This window comes from Anomaloglossus baeobatrachus, chromosome 5 (assembly GCF_048569485.1).
Source record: "Anomaloglossus baeobatrachus isolate aAnoBae1 chromosome 5, aAnoBae1.hap1, whole genome shotgun sequence".
In the NCBI taxonomy this organism is placed as follows: Eukaryota; Metazoa; Chordata; class Amphibia; order Anura; family Aromobatidae; genus Anomaloglossus; species Anomaloglossus baeobatrachus.
In genome coordinates, this window is record NC_134357.1 from 507885723 (window position 1) to 507908740 (window position 23018).

General features: G+C 47.1%; 1 protein-coding gene across 4 annotated transcripts in view; it reads left to right on the top strand.

Annotated features, from left to right (window-relative positions):
- The window catches only part of LOC142311971 (uncharacterized), a 240593-nt gene that overhangs the window by 127932 nt on the left and 89643 nt on the right, over window positions 1–23018 (top strand). For 3 of the 4 annotated variants that reach the window (XM_075350834.1, XM_075350836.1, XM_075350835.1), the window contains one exon: window positions 11980–12182. The exons of the other annotated variant lie outside the window; for it this stretch is intronic. The gene's annotated coding sequence lies outside the window, so the exon portion shown is untranslated. The remainder of the gene's footprint in view (window positions 1–11979; window positions 12183–23018) is intronic. 4 annotated transcript variants of the gene reach the window in all.

The following is a 23018-nucleotide window of genomic DNA, read 5'->3' on the forward strand; positions in this document are numbered from 1 at the left end:
ATTTCTCCCTGTGTGAATTGGCTTTCAATAAAATGTCTCCATCTCACAAAAAACTTGGCTGTCAACCCATCTTTATCCCTCTCCGCTTCTAGTTTTTCCCACTTCAGAAGGTTGTGTAGTTCGCCCACAACCTCCTTTATGGATGGGCCCTCCCTTTGAATCCAGTGTTTTAAGATGCAACGCTTAGCTATCATGGCTATGTCATGCGTTATTGCGTATTTCCTCTTTTCCTGCGTGCTCGGTCCTCCTCCTACTCCTCCCTCAAAGGAGTGGAAAATCCACACCATTAAGTCTAGTTTGCTGAAAATTCCCCATGTTGACTGGGCAAATAGTCTGACTTGGTTCCAGAACCTAGCGATTGTCTCACATTCCCATAGCCCATGCAGCATATCCGTTTTTTCTTTTTGACACTTAGGACACCACCTATCCCTACCTGGTATGTTGAAACCTATAATGGCCCTATGTAGAATTCTGAATTGAGTGTCTCTCCATCTCTCATTGGTAATATGTTTCCGCACTTGTACCCATCCTCTCAGTATATCATCCACCACTTCTTCCCTTCCCAATTGTTTCCCCCACGCTTTTAAAGTCCGACTATCCTCCCGTGAGATAAGCACCCCCCTTAGCGATCGATACATTTTAGAGACATTTATACTTGTTACATCACATTCCAGTAACTCATCAATCGAACTTCTGTTCAGCTCTCTTCCAACCACACCCAGGTCTCCTATTATTCCATGTTTCAATTGTTCATACTGGATGACATGTGAGCTATTAAGGTTGTACTTATCCAACACTTCCCGACCTGTCATCCACCTCCTGTCCTCCACATTCATAACATCTATCATTCTCCTGACTCCCCTCTCTTTCCATCTAGTAAATAGCTTGTTTTCTCGTCCCAGGGGAAAATTTGGGAATGCCCAGGGGTTCAAGTACTTGGACACTTTCCATGAGAGCCCCAGTTTTTTCCTTACCGACTTCCATGTTAGCATGGTGTCTCGGAATATAATTGAGTTCCTTATGTGCCCTTCAACCCTGGATAGTGGGGAGTGCAGAATGGACGTCAGATCCCACGGTGACGCATATTTAGTTTCCATCGCATGATCTGAGTGCCTACTCGTTCCTCTCACCCAATCAATTACATGCCTCATGATACATACAAGATTATACCCTTGGACATCTGGAAAGTTTAGACCTCCCTCCTCTGCTGACTTCATCAGCGTACGCAGCTTTATTCTGGGTTTCCTTCCCCTCCACAGAAATTCTGTATACGCGGAGTTGAGCTTATTCACATCCTTTAGTTTTAGCAATAGCGGGATTGTCTGGAAGGGATACAGCAGCCTAGGAAAGCTCATCATTTTTATCAGGTGGCATCTTGCCAGTAATGGAAGTGGCAGACCTTTCCATCCCTTTAATTGAACTATAATTTTCCTGATTAGCGGTCCATAGTTCAAGTTATAGATTGTTTCCACCGATCTTCCTATATGCACTCCCAGGTATTTAATTGAAGATTGTGCTATAGGAATTCCACATAGACAGCCATCCCTTATTTGTCCCCCCATTGTCCCATGATGCCCCTTTAGGAACATGATCTCGCATTTTTTTTTGTTCAGTTTGAAACCGGAGAATGAGCCAAATTTTTCAATCAAGGCAAGAGTCTGTGGCAAATCCGCACCGGGGTCCCCCATATAAAGTATGATGTCATCAGCAAAAAGCGCTGTCTTTACTTCTGAACCCCTTATCTTGATTCCTTTAAAGCTATTTTGTCCCTGTAGTATTCTTGACAACGGCTCGATTGCCAGGTTGAATAAAAGAGGAGATAATGGGCAGCCCTGTCTTGTTCCCTTCATCAAAGGGAACACGTCTGATAGAAAGCCCGGAGTGTGTACCCTAGCTCCCGAGTTGGCATAAAGGTTTCTAATGTAAAGTCTCATCTTGCCTACAATCCCTATGGCCTCCATTACCCTGTCTAACCACCCCCAATTTACATTATCAAACGCTTTTTCTGCGTCAAGTGTAACTAGGGCAGGTCTAGCCCCTCCCTCAGTGAGACCCAGTCTAACCGCGTCTACCACTAGAATTGTCTTTCGGATATTGGTAACGGCATTTCTCCCCTTAATAAACCCCACCTGGTGATTCGTAATGATCCTAGGTAAGATCTCGGCCAGTCTATTAGCCATGATCTTGGACATAATTTTTAAATCCTGATTTATGAGCGATATAGGTCTATAACTAGAGGGATCATCCAGGTCCTTGGTTCCCTTGGGGAGTAATTTAATATATGCTATGTTGGAATTTTTGGGTATTTCCGCCCCTCCCAGGAAAGCATTAAAGACTGAGGTTAGATCCGGCGAGATCAGATCCCTCAGAGCCTTATAGAATTCACTATTGAAACCGTCAGGTCCCGGTGCCTTGTTGGTGTTAAGCTCCCCAATTGTTCTCGTCACCTCCTCTACTGTGATATCTGCGTTTAAGGCACTCAAATCTTCCTCCGTCAAGCTAGGAATTTGGGCTTGTCTTAGCCACTCTGCCTCATCAGTCATGTCGTTATTCCCTGACCCATATAGTTTTCTATAGTAATCTCCCAACAGTTTATTAATGTCCTTAGGATCCGTAGTCACCTCTCCCCCCTTTGTTTTCAGTTTAGAGATCACTGTCATCTTTCTGCTGCCCCTTGCCAGATTGGCCAACATCCTTCCCGCCTTGTTGCCAAACCTATGTAAGTCAACCTCCTTGTGCGACCAGAATAGTTGTTCCTTTTTTTTGGCCCATTCGTCAAATCCCTCTTTTGCCTCCAGCCATCTGCCTTTTGTCATGGGAGATCTATTTGTCACATAATTTGTATATGCTACCCGTACTGCTTCACTATGGAAATTATAATTCTCATTGGTTTTCCGTTTGATCATGGCTGCGTACCCCACCAGACGGCCCCTTAGGACCGCTTTTGCCGTTTCCCAAAATATCACTGGGGACTCTCTATGTTCCTTATTGTCCTCTGCGAATTCTCCCCACCACTCCTGTAGCACCTTATGGAAATTATCTTGCCTGAGAAGGAACGATGGGAATCTCCATATGATATCTGTACCTCTCCTGAATTTCTCTCTAATGCCCAATCTCACCGGACTATGATCAGAGATCACCATATTCTCTATCACACAATCTTGCGTTCCACTCAGTAAGTCTTGCGAGATCCAGAACTGATCAATACGTGACCAGCTATCATGAGGGTGAGAGAAGTGTGTATACTCTCTGTCATGTGGGTGAGTTAGTCTCCAGATGTCTTTCAGTCCTACGTCTTCTAATGTTACATCCCTATTGTCTAAACTCCTGCCCACATTAGCTGTCCCCTCCTCGCCCCTCCTCCTATCTTCAGCTGAGTCTGGGACGGTGTTAAAATCGCCTCCCACTATAATGTTAGCCTCCCCATCTGCTAATATGGTGGCCTTTATGTCATCATGAAATGTGATTTGTTGTGAATTTGGGCCATAGACATTATAAATACTGAGTTTACCCGCTGGACTAACGATTGTTAAGTGCTGCCACCTTCCATGGTCGTCTGCCTCATGTGCCACTACCTCATGACTGAATTGTTTATTTATTAGAATCATAGTGCCCGCTTTTCTACCTTGTGCCGCTGCCCCGTAAACGGTGCCCACCCAATGTTTCTTCATGCGGAAAAAGTCCTCCCCCCCAAGTGGGTTTCCTGTAATAAGGCAATGTCTGTCTTTAGTCTTTTCAGATGTCTCAATATCATTGCTCGTTTGTTAGGTGATCTCAGCCCTTTAACATTCCACGTAGTTATCTGTATCATGTTTACCTGTGTATTCTGCTTTTACTACTCCCTCCCCTATGGGCCCCTGCATCAAGGAAGACGAGATGTTCGACACTAGAATCACAGTTGGTACCACAAAATCGACACTCCCTTTCCCCACCTTGCAAATATAACAAATACAACAAAAAGCATGTAACTGTAAAACATATTTTCCCTTCCGAGAAATCCACGGCACTTCCCGCCACGTTGGTGAGCTCCCCTATTCCTAGCCAAAATATGTAGCTCCCTAATCACCCCCCAAAAAATATATGTTCTATCCCCGGACTAACTTGAATAAGCCTTTGAAAATTATGCAAAAATTAGCACAGTATGTCAAAACCTCAGCAAGATTCTCCAGTCCTACTTATCTCTGACTCCAGGTAGCCATCAGTCCGCCCAGAACAGGCCCACTTCATTTGAATTTGGATGATGTTCCTGGACAAAGGAGAAAAAGAAAAAAAGACCAAGGGGAGAGAAGATGGAGAAAGAAAGAAGAAGAACAAAAAAAAAAAAAAAAAGAGAGGGGGGGGGGAAGAGGACCCAGACTTTGGGATGTTTTCCTCTCTTTTCTCCCTTCCCCCTCCTCCTCTCGCCTCCCCAACCCTCTCTCCGTAATGCATCCTCCTCAACGCCTCTCCCTGTTTGGGAAGAGAAAAAAAAAAAAAAAAAAAACAGGCAAAAAAAGGAAAAACAATGAGCGAGTTCCAGTTCAGGTATCATGGTTTCTCTCCAAGGGTTGGTTCCTGTGTTCCAGGCGAGAATTATGCTGTCGACCCGGGCTTGGCCTCCTTTCCTCCCTGGTCTCGACTTGCTTTTGTCCCCCAAGACGTCCCACATCTCTTCCTGAGCTTGTGGGGGATCCTCTTCTATTATTCCCTTCTCCACTAGCTCCTTTTTCTTGCCTTTCTGACCTAGTCTTGTTGAGCTCTGCCATGAGAATGTTTTCTGCTTCTTTGTAGTCCTTGTAGTATACAAACGAGCCATTGGGGTTTCTAACTTTCAGTGTAGCAGGGTATAATAGCTGGCACTTTACTTTTTTGTTGTACAGAAATGAGCAAATTTTGGTAAATTCTTTTCTCCTTCTGGATACTTCCGCTGAATAATCCCCAAAAATTAGCAGTCTGTTGCCTTGATATTGTAGTGGACGCCTTCGTTCTCTAAAGGCCCTCAATATTTCCTCCTTATGCTTATAATCAAGGTACTTGACAATCACCTTCCTGGCTCTTATCGGGGTATTCTTGTTTGAGTTTTGGCCCTCTCCCTTATTCGCCTCCTGGTGTCTCAGTGGACCCACTCTGTGGGCTCTTTCAACTCTGAATTTCGCCTTTATGCCCAGGGCCTGCGGTAGCTCCAATTCGCATATATTATCCAACTGTCCAATCGACACAGACTCTGGCAACCCGACTATACGTAGGTTGTTTCGTCTCGATCTGTTTTCCAAATCGTCCGCTTTATCCTTCAAGTATTCATTAGATTTTTCTAGAGCTGCTATTTGTGCTTGCATAGCCAGTATTGTCTCCTCGGAGTCAGATATTCTCTGCTCTGATTCTGCCAGTCTAGAGGCATGGGCATTTATCTGTTTTTGCATATTAGCTAATGATGTTTGTATGGCTGCCTCAATAGCCACTTTAACCTCTTTTGACAAGTGTGATGTCACTTCTTCAGCCAGTTTTTTATAGTCCACATTAAGCTTTTGTGTGTACTTGTCTTGGCCTGCAGGTGGTGCTGTTTTCTTAGTTCTCTTTGTCTGGACTGGGCCACCACCTCCATCCCCCAATAGCTTGCAGGCTTGTGATGTTGGTGTAGTAGGCTGCTTTTTGTTTCCTTTGGAAGGGGTACTATGAATTCTTGCATTTGACTTCCTGTGAGTCTGAGTGGGATTAATCTCCCTGTGCTGTTTGTCAGTTTCATCCTCCAACACTGCTGTGTCTCTGAGCTGCCCTGCTTTGTCTGCATCTTCTCTCCCCTCTGCCTCCATATCCCCTTCATCCTCCCATTGCGATCCAGGGTCATCAGTCCCCTGCATCCACCTCTCTCCTGCTGTGTCCTCCTGTGACTCCTAGCTCATATCTTCCTTATCTCCTGTCTCCTCGCTCATATCTCCCTTATCTCTCCCCTTCCAGCTCTGTGTTTGCTTTTCTGTGTCTCCCACCATGCGTTCAGGCTCCTCCCCCATCAGGCTCGGCGCCATTATCTTATCTTCTCCTCTGTCCATATCAAAGCTTCTCCAGGCTGCCTCACCGCTCCCAGCACTTCTCAGGAGGTACCGTTCCATAGCTGTCTGCTTTAGGTAACCTCCTGTGCTGCTCTCTGTTTGGTGGCTCGTCCGGGGGGTCTTTTTTTAGTCGGTTTCTGTGAGGGGTGGCAGGAGCTTCTCCTCTAAGCTTCCACCTCAGCCAGGACAGGATCCGGAAGTCGAGTTGAATGTTTTAAAAAAAAAAAATAAATAAATAAATAAATAAAAAAAATAAATAAATAAATAGATACATCCATGGGATATCCATGTCTTGCAGAAAGGAAAATAAATAATAAAAAAATCCAACAGAAGGAGAGAGATATCACTCGTGTCCAGGGAAAATGAACAGTGTGTTTTTGGGGGAAGTAGCAACTTTTAGAAAAAAAAAAAAAAAAACCTGTGGGGCAGGCTTTTCATCTCACCTTCGATCTATTGTGAGAGCAGCCCAAGAGAAAAAAAAAAAAAAAGTGCTTCTTGCATTTAATTCATTGCAATTTATATTGGAAAAAGGTCATTGACAATAGTTTTATTTTACTAATTTTATCCCAAAGAAATAAAAGTCAACTGTGGACATGTTTAGATTCATTGATAGCTTTTCAAGCATAGAAGTCTGTTAGATAATTTTTCTATGGCAAATCAACATTTTGTTTTCCCACGTGGCCAGTTTATTTGTTCTAGATTCTTTTATCCCTTCAAGTTATAGGACAGTATCACAGAGATGCTGATAATGTCCTCAATGATTCAAAAATGAACGCCCCTACATCCAATATCCAAAGGTGTGCTACGTTATTATAGTTAATAATAGTAATAATAATAATAATTTATTAATATATTTATTAATAATTACAATAATTTGATTTAAGGAATGTGGATTATTTATGGAATTCTGTGTTTTATATTTAATGTATTGAATAATCTGCTTTCTTTTTATAGAAAGAATGATTGCAATGCAGATTTCTGTGGTTCAAGCAAAGGTTATAAAAGCCATTGAAAGGGTTTTCCATTATTACGTTACAGATAAAAACAATATTTCTGCTGTTCCCGATTAGGTACAATCTACACAATGTGACTTTTATACCTAAATATAGAGCTCCGGGGCCACACACTTTTTGAATCTAATTATGTTTTGGATAATAGATTCAAGAAGGGGGGGAAAGATGATGCAGAAAGTCACACATTATTTAAGGTTTTAATTTGTTCATCGATTGAGTTTTTCTATTAAGTTGTCTTTATATTTTTATCTGTGAGGAGGATACAGCAGACAGACATATATGTCATGATTGCTCTGATGTAACAAGAATCGTCAGGTTTTGAACATGTCTCAGATGAGGCCATTGCTAATGCAGATTTTGAGTTTTTCCGTAGATGGATCCAGATACCAAGATGCTGGTTGATTCTGCACTGGATATGCTGAGGTTACGCAACATGAGGTATTAAAAATCAAACCACTCCTCTCCCATCGGAATAGGAGAATGAGATGAAGATTTGCGATCACTGTGGTTTGTAGAGCGGAAAGGGGTAAGATAGGAAAATGTGGAGTGTGACGTGATAAACCTATAAAGACCGTAGAGAGTGTATATGAGCCCAGGTGGAGGCGCTCTCCTGTTATCAAAAGAGCCGGTGACTGATGGAGCAGGCAACAAAGAAGCAGTGAATGGGCCTAGAGTTGAGAGTCCAAAGCAGACCAGTACCTCGGTGGCTCCTGTCACGTCGTCCGTGACATTGGTCACTCCTTGTGTTCTTAAATCCTTACAGGAACAAGCGATTCAGCAAGGAACGGAGTGTGAGACGCAGGGAGCCAGTGACTGAGGAAGGTCTGTGGATAAAGGGCGGTAAGCTTTCTCTGCCGTGAGCGCTCTACTCAATAATGGCCCAGGTAACCCATGTGACAAAGGTGTTGGGATGGACAAGATATGGGCGGCACCATTGCTCAGTACCCAGGTGGCCAGACACCTCCAGTCTTGTAAGACGTGTGCCTATTAAGGTAGAAAAAACTGTAAAGACCTCGTAGAAACCCCCCCCTCATCCGCTCTACTGCTCCGGTGATTGCAGATTAGTCATATACATCTACCATGAGTAGGTTTATATGAGTTTTGTGCGTGTTGTGTGAATTTCTTTTCAGGTCTGCTCTGAAACATATCCAGTGTGGAAAACGTTACTGCTGAAAAACTCATGATGCTGGTGGTATGTAAAGATGGAGTTCCTAAAAAGTGGTAAAAGTACATATCCTATAGCAGAGGTCATTATAGAGGTCAGTACCCGGGGATGCCCCTGATGAACCCCTGTCTGCCACTGTGAAGAGGGGAGAAACGCGTTGCGCTTCTTTCATGCTAAGTGTCTGATAAATATGCGTTTATTTTATTAGCCTGAGTGTGAATTGTACAGTGGAGAGTTTGTGATTGGACGAAATCTCCTCATGACTTTACCTGGCCTTATTATTATTATTATATTGATACAGTGGGTACATGTTATACATGTGAGATATTTAATTTCTTTTAGGGTTTGGTCCTTGAATTTGCTGTATCATATTGATTTAAGCTACCAAACAGCTATGTAAATACAGAGTGTGAATATTTAATCTTTGGGAATTAATTGGATATATAATTGCATATTGACGCCTCTTTATCCCCTGTATCTCACGGTTTCTATATTTCCTCACTGACATTAGCAGCACGTATTAGCTTAGCAGTGTAGGGATAGGGAGGGTGAGCCGTCGGTGAGCGGGGGCGCCAATTCGCCTTATAGGGTGCCGACCTCCGCTGCGAGGTAGGGAGAGTTTAGGGCTATTGCCCCAATCCCTGCCCCCTCCTTTATTGGAATATTTAATTGTGTCTATACTCACATGGGTGTATGTTGTTTGAAATTTTAATGATTATAACATAATCATGTAACGATCCACAAGATAATGGTGGACGCTGCAAATCATGTAACAAATGTTTGTTTTCCTTAATAATTCGATCTTTATATAAGGTATTTTTGGTTTAGTACCTAGAACGTGATTATATTTCTCACACATACTGCAGATACAGTGTGATATCCTGACCAGTGATGTATGAGCCGTATACAACTGCCTATATAGTGTGTTAAACATGTGTATCCTCCAATTCCAGATCCTAAATCAGTGTCAGGAGCACGTGGTCTCCAGCCAGGAGACTGGGTGATCCTAAAAAGACAAGTCAGAATGATCCCTGAGTCAGAATCAGGTGGACCGATCCAGCTTATCCCAACCACAGCATCTTCCATGAAGCTTGAGGGAAAACCCATCTGCAGACAACAAACACTGTAAAGAGTCCATCGTACCAGCAGAATGAGGGTCACAACACACATAGTGCTGGATTATCTCATATAGAACTTTATGGAGAATTTCTAGATTGGGGATGATACATGGGAAATAACCATAAGGGAACAATGGGTACAGGAATATTACACAAATAAGGGCTCATGGTGGGAAAGACATTATCTGACCTGAACCAATCAATTATTTTAAGGGTTTAAGTGACTTAAGGATAACATACACTTATAGGTAACTGGTATTGTTTTATTTGTTGGTAGTTGAAGCCGTAAAAGTGCTACTCTGTGTTACTGAAGGTAATCGGATCCATGCATAAGGGTTAGATCTTGTTAAAGGCCTCCTGGTGGTAGATTATAGACCAGAAACAAGAAGAGATCCATTAGTGTTGTGATACAATCAGGTGTATTCGGGTAGAAAAGTCTCGAGGACGCGGACAGCACTCGGATATTGACTGAGAATCAGCCTTTCAGAAACAGTAACGCAAAAAGCTGCAGCATAGCAGTAAGAAGCTTATTCTTACAATTGCCTTACTCTTTCTAATCGATTAATCTCAAATTCTGAGTAAGCTCTTCAGCATTAAATAAATCTGTTCTAGTTACCTGTGCCTCTGTGAACTGTGTGTGCGGGATGTGATCAACTCTCTGATTAGCAGTCTGTACCAGCGGGGGCAAAGGCTTAGCATTGCTTGTATAGCGGATAGAAAAATGAAAAAGTTGCAGTTAAAGCATTAGAGCTGATGTGTTAGAGGACCACGGTAGGGTCAGAAGGTTAATAAAGTATTTAGGGGGGACTGTTGAGGAGAGCCATAAAATGAAATACTTAATTAACCTCTGGACATAGAGCATTGTGGGAAATATGTCGATTTGCCTTACATAATTCAGGTTTCAGATCATATACATGACACAGATATAAAGATGGCCACCATTTCCTGTTATCCACACCTTGCTTGGAATGCAAGGAATGTCCAGATGAAAGAAGACCCCTGGTCAAGCTAGAAGACATCACAGACCAAACCATCAGCATGGATGCACCAGATGACGTCCCTCCCATCGTCATGGTTTCATCCACTGGAGTCAGACCTGCCCATCAACAGCAACACAGATCTCCCCATTCGCTAGCCCATGAACTGTCCCACTAAATGGGCATATCTGAACTTGTGTACGCCCCTAGCCTATATCAAGAGGACGCATGAGTCTCCTCTGTCTGTTTGGTGCCATTTTCTACTGTGACCAAGAAGAGACTTCATATCCGACTGTGTCTGGTGTGAATTCTTTTATGCATGCACTTGGTATATACCAATTCGGCCGGGCAGTAGGCAACTAGTGATCTCTGGTCAAGAGTTCACCTTAACATCAGTATGCCTATGAGTCACCACTCTGATACCATGTGGGTGTTGACGTCATAGCTGCTAACGTGGCAGTATGGATTCTTCTATAAGTAACCAGTCTGTAAGCTGTATGTATGATTTCTTTCTACCCCTGTGTAAGTGTGTGGCACCATAGGTCGCAGAATGACTCACACAAACAGCAAAGTTGTCTTTCAGGGGTTTTACTCACATCAGATGGCAGGGTGAGTAACTGTAGCTGTGGTAGACCAGGAAGAACCAAGTATCCCTTTGGCTGAAATAGGGGTGACTGCTGAATCGCCTTCCTAGCCCTCGTGTTTTGAGGTGACCCCGACTTACAGTCCTGCTGGGATCACCCAGGGAAGTCGAGCTAGAAGATTCTAGCTGCTGCTTTCTGTCGCCTAAGGGCCCCCACAATTTTGCGTGACTCCGGACTCTGTGGTGTTATGGTGAGGGTCTGCAGTGCCCCCACCGTCAGGTTGAGCAGGCCAACTGAATGGGCCCCTGCTCTGGGAACCTGTAACCTGCACGGGCAGGGTCTCCTGGCAGTCCCCGTACTCAGTCACCTCTCTGCGCTCCGGCCTTAGGTGGTTTTCGGGCGGCACTACCAGGTAGCCATTTCTCCCCTGTCAGTAACCACAAACTGGTGCAGTGTCTGGAAGGGCTCTGCTCACTTTGCTCTGCCCTCATCAGTCGCGACTTCTCTCCTCCACTTCCTCTCACTATCAGCTTCTGCACACTCCCTGCTCCCAGTGACACCACCCACCACAAGCTGGGAGGCGAGAGCCATGCCCCCTCCCTGAGTCTGCTCAGGGGTCCCCTCTGTTAAAGAAGCCATTTTGTCCTGTTCACCATTATGTCCACAGACTTCTAATTTCATGCACATATAAGTTTTGTCTGACCAGTTATGCAACCAGGAATGAGTAATTGATGTTCTATTCCACATCTGCTATTTGCTGTGGTGATCACTTGGTTCCCTAGAATTGTTATTCCTTTTAAGTATGTACTCCTCTTAGAATACGCTGCTTGTATTACAAGGTTTGATTAATTCACATCCCTTAAAAGCTTTTGCTATGATAAATATATCCATTATAGCCTTGAGACACTGTACTCCCTTATGTGGTGATATGTTCAAGTATTTCCTTGGAGCCTAAGCATCATGGCCTAATGACTATATTTGGTATCCACCTAAAATTGTGCAACTATATCACGTGTCTCATATTGTGTAATCACAGGGTATAAAAGCCATGTAACTTTTTAATAAACAGCTTTAGTTTCATTTTAATACATTACAGACGTGTCTTGTCTTGGTGTGTTGAAGCGTCACGCTCAGAATCGGCCGATCCACCACATCTACCTGAGAGAGAATAAGAGCACGGCTCTAACAGCTTGGAGGCCTTCCAGCGAGTACATGGCTCAACCGATTTTCCTCTTTACCACCATCCAGCCCTGAACACATCTCTCTCCCCTCGCTTTGAAGAGGCGACAACATTCCCGGGTAAGTTGAGCCTTTGATCTCAATTTGTTGTCTCTTCCAAGAGGGGGCAGTTCTGGGGGGTCAGCAACAGGAAAATAAGCATTCCTCAGGTAGTTTATGTTATTTGTCTTGTTTGTTTTGTCTGTATAATTTGTTTATATGTTCAATGTTGCTTATTACTATGTTATTTTTCAACTGTTTGCTTTCAATCCACATGTCTTGAACTTTGCTTGCTTTATTGGGATCCCGTCTTATTGCTGCACTGCTTTAAGCTGCTAGCTTCTGCCTTTCCTACGTGTATAAAATTCCTTTCTCTGTTCTGCTGTGTAACAGAGAACAGGGAAAGGGGGGGGGGAGTGGAATAGAGTGAGGCGGGGGAGCTACGTGCTTCCTTGTGAAAATTCATGCAGCTTCATGTGTAGTTACGGACTTAGTGATTCATGCATTTGGAATGACGTGTGTTGACTGTGTAGGCAGTATCTCACTTTTCTTGGATGTAAATAAACTGTTGCCATAGATAAGTACCGAATTTATATTTTTGTTGTCTGGTTCAGCAATAATTGATGACTGTGGCTGGGCATTAACATACACAGACCAAGGAGGCAAAAGGTATATAACTGTAAGGATTAATGCACACTTTTGCCCAACGGAGGAGAGTTCAGGATTTGGTTTGTCTCAGATATATCTTAAACAGTTTGGTCCTGAGGAAGAAGCATTGTTAATTTGTCCTAGGCCATTTCATAGTTTTAACGCCTCTGCATTATATATTGATAACGCTTGTTTTGCATCTTTGATGCTTAAGGATACTGCCATAGCATTGCATTTGAATGAATTACAGGAACTAGATGACTTGTGAAAATTGTCTTTGTTCAGTAACATTGGGAAAAAGAGAGAGAACACAGGGGTGGATTTTGGAGAGAGTTCATTTGTCACCCAATCCAGCATACAGCTATATAAGGAGAGGAAAGGAATATAGAGTAATACCTCTTCATGTTGTTCCTCATCCACATGCAGTAGGCAAAAGTTGGAGTTATATAGCACGTAGTGGATGGTATATACCGTGTATTCGAACACAAGTTACTCATAACTACAGGTATAGAGACGGTGGTGTGGATTCAGGAATAGAAGTATCAGCATCAGATGATTCTGATGAATGAGGAATATATAGCTATTGTGATTGGAATTGTGTTGTATTTGTTTGTGTGTCTTTACTTGCTGAGACAATGGTATATTAGGATTCAAACAGGAAAGAAAGAAAAAGCTGGTTTGATTACCTTGAAAGATAGGGGTTCACCGTTGACTGCTAGCAGGTGAATACTAAATTCAAACGTAAGGGAATTTGTAGCTAGCTGACATAGTCAATCGCATAGAACTACTAGGCAGGGATCGCCACCCTTTGGGTAGTTCAGCAGATAGTGTGATATGGTAACACGGGGGATCGCTACCCTTGAACTAAAACACTATGGGAACCAGTCTTACCAGACATTCTACTAAGTCAAACAGAATTGGTCAAAGATTCAAAATGATTGACTTGGTGAAAATGGAAAATGGAGAGAAAGCAGTAAAAGACAGTGCAAAGATACTGAAAAAGGCGGGGATGCCTAAATCAGGTTGTTTGGATTATCATCGATGGAGGCAGTTTGCCCGAGAAAATGACCAATGGGTTCAGAAGCACGGATATCATGCTCAGGTGGCAGCATGGCTCCGGACTTCTGAGCGCCATCATCCCCTTATAAATGACGATGACAAAGAGTATAGAATAAGACGTAGAATGAACAATGTTCAAAATGGGACACACAGTCAGAGAACTGCAACATCACCATCTGCACCATCACAAGCAACAACCAGCCGAGACACTAGTACAGCCAGTGTGAGCACAGTATGCTATACTCCTCCCCCACATACACACACACAAATACCTCAATACTCGGAAGATTACGCTCCATATCCCACGTATCCAGGATCCCCTCCTGATTATAATGCAGGACTCCCTGGATTGCCAGAGGATTCATCCTCATTTGCTAGTCCTCCTCGTTCTTGTAGTTCTCCCATATCACAGGATAATGGCACCTGTGAATTAACTCAGAGCCCCACCTCTGGAGTACACGACACCTCCCTTCATGCCTCTGGGGGCTCTGGCACACTTCAGTCTCCCCTTCGGTTACAACTATAACCCACACCACCAAGGCACACTTCTGCTCTTCAAACAATACGCATACAAACCAGAAGTTTAACTAGGAGACAAAACGAAATTCAGGAGACAGCTTCTGTCCCCAATAGTGGAAACACCACATCAGTACAGTATAACACCATTACACCAGAAGGTAAGCCAGTCTGTATTGATCCTCCACATTCATGGGTGTGTAAAAAGTGTGTATATTTGGTATCCACCTAAAATTGTGCAACTATATCACGTGTCTCATATTGTGTAATCACAGGGTATAAAAGCCATGTAACCTTTTAATAAACAGCTTTAGTTTCATTTTAATACATTACAGACTTGTCTTGTCTTGGTGTGTTGAAGCGTCACGCTCAGAATCGGCCGATCCACCACATCTACCTGAGAGAGAATAAGAGCACGGCTCTAACACCTGTAGCAGTGTGCATGTCCCTGGTTACTGAGTGTTTGTGTGTCCACACCCTATTCAGCCTCTGGGAACACCTATATTGTACTGCCCCAGCATGGGTGCAGTACTCAGTGGTGCCTGACCAGGTCAGGGGCGCCACATTCCCCCATAGTTACCAACAGCACATCCTCGGGCTGCAAGAAAAACATTTTAAATGCATAAAACAGGTAAAACAGTAAAAGTCATAAAAGCATTGTAAAACACACCAGGTACCATTTTTCACCACCCTCCACCCACAAGTCTGTTAACCCATCCAAAACCCTCTCAGGAGGCAGGTCACTGGTCATTTTGGCAACCAGATCTGGGCCATCCGATTCCCCAGACCTTTCCTCCGATCTTCCTCTCTCGTCGAGCCGCGACTTCGGCCACTTCTGGCAGGATGTAGAGGCGGCATTCTTGGTCTGGTGGTTAACAGGGTATACCCTGCCTTGTGGAGCCGCGCCTTCGGCCTCTTCTGGCAGGAATGTAGAGGCGGCTCCCACAGTTGATGCAGACAGGGTACCCTCTTTGTGGTGGAGAGCCAGGCCCCATAAACAGGCGTGCTCCCTGGTCACAGGCGAGCCAGGCCCCATAAACGGGCATGGCCAGGTGATTGTACCTCTGGGGTAACTATTAACACTGCGAGAATTTGTGGCTATAGCCAGTTCGTAGCCTAATGGTTCATTTTTCAAAAGGGTTTCTCACATAAGTTCATGTGGGCACATTACTTGAACTTCTTAAACGTTGCAATACTTTAAAACTGTATTTTTCTTTACATGAACGCTTGTTTTACCAGGGCCTTTGCGCTGGACAGTCTCTGTCGTCGTCTGTGGTATCTTCCATTGGTTCTTTGTTTTTGTCTGTTGTATCTCTATCCTCTTCTTCTGTTTCTGTTTCTTTTTCTCTGTCTTGTTCTATTCTTTCTTTATCTTTATCTTGTTCTGTTGTTGTTACTGTTGACTTTGGGGGTTGGATAGAAGCAGCTCGGCCACAATCAGGGTTTTAAGGCATGGCGTAACGTCTAGCGCATACCATCCACGTTCTCCTTGATGCTTTGTGAACTCCACCAGATCTCCCATATGTAGATTTCTTCCTGGATGTCCTCTGGGTAAATGGGCTCTTACATTGCTCCGGCTGACAAAGATTCCTTCTCTGACACCAGGTGCAACTATAAAGCTATATCCAGATTTTAAACTAAATTCCTCTACAACACCACGGCAAAGGGGTCCTCTTTCTTGATGGCGGGCTTTTCTCAGGAACCGCTTCTCTTCTAGATTCCGGGCCGTCACTTCTTCTCTCTTTTTCTGCTCTGGGGACTTTTGCATAGGAAGGGGCTTTGCTCTGCGGCGGCGTGCTCTGCTTGCGGGGCTCTTGGTGACTGCAGGCTCCCAGACTACGTACATGCTTGGGACCAGGGCTGTCAGCTCTTCATCTGCAGAGGGTGTCGGACTCTCCTCATCCCAGCGGGAGTATGGCAACATTTCATACTCCAGGCCCCCTTCAGCTTCACAGGGTGCTGCGTCCTCCTCCTGCTGTTCTGGGATTGCCGCTTCAGCCTCCAGGCCTCCCCTCCCCCTTAGTTCTCCTGAGCACTCCTCGGGCGGCAACACTGGGGACAGGCTTCCCTCCTTTGGACAGGGCAGCAGGCCTTCAGCCATGGGAGTCACTGAGAACACTCTGGGTGAGCGCCTGGGGAGCAGATAGCGGTCCAACATTTCCTTGGGGAACCGCGCTTCCAAATCCGCCTTAAACTTCAGAAACTCTGGGTCTTCTTCTTCCCGCGGGGACGTGGGACCTGGTTCCTGTCTGCTCTGGCCTCGCAGGCCGGGGTAGATGGCCTTGCGACCTGGTCTTGGCGGGCCAAGCCTGGCGTAGCTGCGGCCTGGTCTTGGCGGGCCGAACCTGGCGTTGCTGTGGCCTGGTCTTCGCGGGCCGAGCCTGGCGTGGCTGCAGTCTGGTCTTGGCGGGCCGGGCTGGGTGTCGCTGCTGCAGCCGGATCTTGGCGGGCCGGGCTGGTCGTCGCTGCTGCGGCCTAGTCTTGGCGGGCCGGGCTGGGCGTCGCTGTAGCGGCTTGGTTTTGGCGGGCCGGGCTGGGCGTCGCTGCTGCGGCCTGGTCTTGCCGGGCCGGGCTGGGCGTCGCTGCTGCGGACGGATCTTGGCAGGCCGGGCTGGGCGTCGCTGCTGCGGCCTGGTCTTGTCGGGCCGGGCAGGGCTGAGAATGACTCACACAAACAGCAAAGTTTTCTTTCAGGGGTTTTACTCACATCAGGTGGCAGGGTGAGTAACCCGGGCGTAGCTGTGGTAGACCAGGAAGAACCAGGTATCCCTTTGGCTGAAATAGGGGTGACTGCTGACTCACCTTCCTAGCCCTCGTGTTTTGAGGTGACCCCGAATTGCAGTCCTGCTGGGATCACCCAGGGAAGTCACATTCGCCGTTCTACCCTTTCTGGCCCGTTTGTTTGCAGCGTGGACCAGACGATTCTAGCTGCTGCCTTCTGTCGCCTATGGGCCCCCTCGTTGCTGCGTGACTCCGGACTCTGTGGTGTTATGGTGAGGGTCTGAAGTGCCCCAACCAGCAGGTTGAGCAGGCCACCTGAATGGGCCCCTGCTCTGGGAACCTGTAACCCGTACGGGCAGGGTCTCCTGGCAGTCCCCGTACTCAGCCACCTCTCTGCGCTCCGGCCTTAGGTGGTTTTCGGGCGGCACTACCAGGTAGCCCTTTCTCCCCCGTCAGTAGCCATGAACTGGTGCAGTGTCTGGAAGGGCTCTGCTCACTTTGCTCTGCCCTCACCAGACGCGACTTCTCTCCTCCTCTTCCTCTCACTATCAGCCTCTGTACACTCCCTGTTCCCAGTGACACCACCCACCACTAGCTGGGAGGCGAGTGCCACGCCCCCCCTCTGAGTCTGCTCAGGGGCCCCCTCTAGCAGTGTGCATGTCCCTGGTTACTGAGTGTTTGTGTGTCCACACCCTATTCAGCCTCTGGGAACACCTGTATTGTGCTTCCCCAGCATGGGTGCAGTACTCAGTGGTGCCTGACCAAGTCAGGGGCGCCACACCCGCAGCTCTACATTCAGACTGTAAGATGCACCCCCCACTTTCCCCCAACATTTGGGGGGAAAAAAGTGCGTCTTATAGTCCAAAAAATAGGGTATATACTGTAGCTCACAGCCCCTCCTGTGATGTACATTCTGTAGCCGCCAATCCCTCCTGTGATGTTGTTAAAGAGGACACTATTTTGTTAGTTTCAGCCATCTTGTCATCTGTGTCTGTTTATGAACAGTTATCATATTCTATTCTCATATGCAGTCTTGAACTATTTTCCATTTGGCAGAACATAGGGGGCATAGACAAAGACGGAGTAAAACAGATAATTCATGGAAATGATCTGTTTTCCGAATATTTCTCAGACATACAAAAAAAACAGATATTTCCTTTAACTCCCTTGACCTTTTAGAATACTGTTCATTCCGTTTTCTGCTCATAGTTATTTGCCAAGGTCAGAACCAAAGAATGTCCATGTTCTGCCAAATTACAAAATCCTGTAAGGCTATGTGTCCACGGTAGAATGTACCTGCGGATTTTTCTGCATGAAAATCCGCGACTTTCGCGGCAAATCCGCACCCGCGGATTTGCCGCGGATTTACCGCGGATTTTGATGCGGATTTCTTTTTTTTTTTCCCCATTCTATACCCAAAATCCGCACCAAAATCCGCAACAAATAATTGACATGCTGCAGATTTTTCCGCATCAAAATCCGCGGCAAATCCGCAGCGGAAAAATCCGCAGCATGGACACAGCATTTCCAAAATGCCATTGAAATGGCTTGGAAGTGCCGCTGCTGCAGATTTTCGGGAAATCCGCGGTAAATCCGCGGCAAATCCGTGGCAAAATCTGCGGTAAATCCGCAGCGTGGGCACATAGCCTAATTGTACTCTTGTCAGACATGATAAAGCATTCATTGTATTATGTAATCCGTTATGTTTGTAGCAATCTATTTCTGTATACTTCATAAAAATATATACACACTCTATTATAATAAAGGAGTTGTGACCCTCGAGCAAGACCTGATTCTGTGGTTTTCCGTTAAAGTGTTTCCAAGAACACGGTGCCGATCCTTTTATTATCTGGGTTGCCTGAGCAGAATCTCCCGTCTATAACATGTGTAAATGTGTAATATGTTTATATGATATATGTTACATACCTATGAGTGTTTTACACAGTGTTAAAGTTTTCATTTAGTTGACTGTGGTTGTGTTAACTCCATGGGATTTTCGGAGTGGGCGCAGTCTGCCAGGTCCACTAAGGTTTCCTTGTCACATAGTATGCATCTGCATCTCTTTGTGGTAGCCATTGTCATAATAATAATAATAATAATCTTTATTATAGCGCCAACATATTCCGCAGCATTTTACAATTCAGGAGGATCATATCCAAACAAGTAACAGTTATAGAAAATACAATAATTTGAGGGAAAAAAGACAACCCTGCTTGTGAGAGCTTACAATTTACAATAAGGTGGAATTGTGACGCCCTGGACTAGCCAGGTAGTCACAGACATAACACCATACACACCCCCTCCCCTGGATAGTTACACCAGTCAACCAAAAACCCTTGTTGCCAACCTCCAGGGTCTGATGTCCACACCAGGTGGGGCGGAGCCAGGCGGTTGGCCCCACCCACTGAGGAGTTCACAGGTCTGGAGGCGGGAAAAGCAGTAGTTGAGTTCTGGAGGTGAAAGTATGAGGAGTAGAAACTGCAAGTGTCTGGGTTGGAGCCAAGGCACTGACAGCAAGGTCGGCAGACGGTGGTGGCCGTCTGCAGGAGTTAGCAGATCTCTGCGGAACCATAGGACTGCCGTTGGGCGGTGGCCCACCGGCACCGAACCGGGGAGCGGAGTGAAGTTAAGCACACAGGCATGGCCATCGGACCCCGACTAGGCTTGGAGCCGCCAACAACGGTCAAATCCGAAAGTGACCGGAACCCCAGGGGTTTCCTAACAACCAAGTCCCGCTAGAAGGCAGCAGTCCACACCGTGAGAATATACAGCCACCGCCACAGGCTAGAGATCCAAGGGCCAGCGCCTGCGGGCAAAGGGGCTCCTACGGTACCAATACGCCGGGGAGCGGATTACAGTTGGGAAACCATCAGAGTCATCACATTCTACACAGGTGCAGGGAAAGACAGCCACCATCACCTGTCCGGGGAGAGCAAAGATACTGCAGCCGGCTGCGGGACCCGTCCATCCGGCCATTTGGTTCACCAGAGACTTTGTGACTTTCTGTCTGAGTGAGTACAACAGTGCCATCCGGCACCGCGCCGCGCTGCCCCTGCAACCCTGCACCCCAGCCATCCAGCCTCCCCGCATCATCACCGGGCCCCGGGAACACCGACCCCTACCCACGGAGGGGACAACACTCTAGCTGCTCCCTACCATCGCTCCCGGGATCCCCGTCACCAGCAGCGGTGGTGCCATCATCATCACGTCCCGTGGGTGGCATCACGAACTATCTCCCCAAACAAATCATCCCTTTTCACTCACGGGTGAGAAGCGCTGCTCGAGTCCCCGGGTCCGGCCTACCGCTCGAGCCACCGAGCAGCAGCAGCAGAAGCCCCGGACCCGAGCGTGGCGAGCGCGTCCCTCCGCAGGCGACAACTTGGCGTCACGAACAGGATAGAACCAGTCTACCAACCGGTAGAAGTGTGCCTTGCAGTCCCCGCCGGCGGCGTCCAGCCAAAAAATTTGCAGTGCCGCCATCTTTGGCGCGAAAATTTCCCGCTCGTGCGAAAGTGAAGCCCCGCCCCCAAAGAGGAAGTGCTAGAAAGAACCAAGGGGGGACGGGAAAAAGATGTCTGCGCCTGACGGAGCCGTTGGAGGAGTGGCGGTAGCAGCCGCAGCGGCGCCCACAGATGAAAACTGGGTAGCCCGTGCTCCGGCCACAAGAGCGGAGGAGGCCGCGGGTCCAGCGGTCGCCCAGGTGATGCCGTTCTCCCTGCCCTACGTACCTAGTGCTACCTGGCTGTCGCAGTACGATGGGAAACCTGATGCTTTGCAGGTGTTCCGGAAAAAGATTAGCCCGGTCCTCGATTTATATCTCTTGACTGACAGGCAACGGGCAGCGGTAGTGCTAGGGCAGCTAACCAGCGCGGATGAGCAGGAGACGGAGACCTGGACCGACGCGGACCGGGCCTCAGTGACTACCATTTTTGAGAAGCTCCAAATCGCTTTTGAGACCCGCACGGAAGCAGAATTGCGGATGCAGTTTTATCAGTGTAGACAGCGGCCTACGGATAATATGAGACTATGCCCTGCGCCTGCAAACAGCCCTCCGTACACTGAAGTGGGTGGACACTATTAACGATGCGGACAGCAATAAGATGCTAGTGGAACAATTCTTGCAAGTGCTGGGGTCTGCGGAAGACCGCAAGCAGCTACGTCTGTGGGCCCTGGAACACCCCAATTTGGACTTTGCAGTATTGAAGGAGCGGGCCATCAGGGCCCTGCAGGCCCCAACGTCAGACGCTCCTGAGGCGGCCCCATGGCCGGATGAAACCGCTCCCATCACGGTGGTACCTCCTCTCCCGGCTCTACCGGCCCCTGCAGCGCCTGTCGGGATGATGGAGGAGCTAGCTGCCCAGGTCTGCCGCATGGATGGAGACCTAGCCAAGATCCTCGCCGCACTCCAGCATCCGACGAGAGTCAAGCCCCCAGGGAGGATTCAGCTCGCTGACAGCCCGGAGGACGTCCCCTGGATGCAGCGGAGAAAGACCAATGACTTGCGGTATGGGCCTCCTATTTGTTACAGGTGCAGCAAGCCTGGCTACTACTCTAGGCGATGCCCGTTAAACGAGCAACCCCTGGGGCCAAGGGCCAATCCACAGGAGTAGACACCAATGGCCCTCCCGACTGGCGAGACCGGTACATCGGAGCTTGCCCCATCATCCCTCTGGCAGTGGACGGCATCCCGCTCATGGCCCTATTGGACACAGGATCACAGGTAACCACTATACCATATACACTGTACCAGCAGTATTGGGGTACTGACGAACTTGCCCCCTCTGATCATAGCCTGACCCTTGTCGCGGCCAATGGACTCCCTCTAACCCAAGTGGGATACAAACAAGTGACCCTGACCGTGGGACGTGCGGAGTTAAAACACTAAGGAATGATTGTGGTGATGGATGAACTCAGTGACCATAACCCAAAAGTAATTTTAGGGACCAATGTGATGGAGCATTGTATGAGTGAGGTGCTGAGTTTGTTGCAACAGTTGGCCGCCACAGCAGGAGAAGGCCGACAGAGGGCTGTGCAGCGTGAGATCCGGGCCCTCCTATATCGGCAACAAGTGACTTCAACGGGTGGAGAGAGTGGCGGAGTAAGGGTGATGGATGTGGCCCCCTTGGTAGTGCCACCCAGAAGTGAGATGATGATTTGGTGCAGGGCAGCAGTAGGCCCCCAGGGGCGCGACTACCCGGCGATGGTGGAAGCCACGCCTTCTGAACACTGGCCCATGGTGATGGCGGCCAGAGGGGTGGTTGACGTCAAAAAAGGGAGAGTGCCTGTAAGAGTGCTGAATTGTGGGGAGGAAGAAGTTAGGCTTCCCCGTTACGCTACCCTGGCCAAGTTGCTTACCCTAGACCCTCACACCATTCACGAAGCTGCCCCTCTTACCTCAGCATCCCCTGCCAGTAACCATACACCCTCCGCACAGTTAGAAGAGTGGTGCCAGGAACTACATGTAGGCACTGAAGCCACACCCATGCATCACAAAGAGGGGGCACACAGGGTAGTACAGGAGTATGAACAAGTTTTCAGCAAGCACCTATTAGATTTCGGGAGGATTAAAGGGGTTCAACACCATATCCCTACAGGCATACATCCACCCATCAAAGAAAGGTATAGGCCCATCCCACCAGCACATTATCAATGCACCAAAGACATGTTGAGAAACATGAAGGAGGCAGGGGTCATTCGGGATAGTTGTAGTCCCTGGGCAGCCCCACTGGTGCTGATGAAGAAGAAGGACGGCACCATGAGAATGTGTGTGGATTACCGGAAGATCAACCAGATAACGCATATAGATGCCTATCCTCTCCCCCGTATTGAAGAATCGCTAGCTGCGCTGAGAACTGCTAACTTCTTCTCTACCCTTGACCTTACCAACGGATACTGGCAGGTGGCGGTCGCACCAGAGGACCGTGAGAAGACTGCATTCGCCACTACCATGGGACTCTCCGAGTTCAACAGCAT